This window comes from Egretta garzetta, unplaced genomic scaffold (genome assembly GCF_000687185.1).
Source record: "Egretta garzetta isolate BGI_Z169 unplaced genomic scaffold, ASM68718v1 scaffold56, whole genome shotgun sequence".
NCBI classification, from domain to species: Eukaryota; Metazoa; Chordata; class Aves; order Pelecaniformes; family Ardeidae; genus Egretta; species Egretta garzetta.
The window spans coordinates 1257543-1258327 of record NW_009260182.1 but is presented as its reverse complement, the minus strand read 5'-3'; positions in this window follow the sequence as shown (position 1 = coordinate 1258327).

The following is a 785-nucleotide window of genomic DNA, read 5'->3' as shown; positions in this document are numbered from 1 at the left end:
TTTTCCACCAGGCAGCTTTCCAGCCACTCTTCCCCAAGCCTGTAGTGCTGCATGGGGTTGTTGTGACCAAAGTGCAGGACCCAGCACTTGGCCTTGTTGAACCTCATACAGTTGGCCTCAGCCCATCGATCCAGCCTGTCCAGGTCTCTCTGCAGAGCCTCCTCCCCTCAAGCAGATCAACACTGCCCCCCGGTTTGGTGTTGTCTGCAAATTTACTGAGGGCACACTCAATCCCCTCATCCAGGTCATTGGTAAAGATTTTAAACAAGACTGGCCCTAGAACTGAGCCCTGGGGGACACCGCTTGATGACAGAAGCGTTTCCCTGCATCGAGAGATCGTAAGGCACAGAAAAGAGGGAACAGGAGCAGCGTGTGGAAGCTAGGAGCTAGGCTAGGCTCGGCTCGGGCATTTCCCCACCTGCCAGGCGGTGACTACCTCAGGTGTGAGCTATTGCTTGCTCACCACATGGGTTTAAAACCCACGACTCAGCCTCTCCTTCTCCTCCCACCCTTCCCAGCACCTTGAAAGAGAGATTTAAAAGCCCTGGGACGCCTGAAGACTCAAAATACTCTTCGGGGTCGTTTTGTGGTGGTGGTGTGGGTTTTTTTTGTGTGGCTTTTTTTTTTTTTTTTTTCCCCTCTCTCTCTCCTTTCTCCCCTTTGCCTCCTGGCTTTCCGGGTAAGGCTCGATTGTGCCTTCAATGTTACCCTGGAAGTGCTGTCCCCGGCATGCAGGTTCTCGGTCCGGAAGCCCCTGAGGCGGGGAAAGGCGGCCGAGGGAGCGG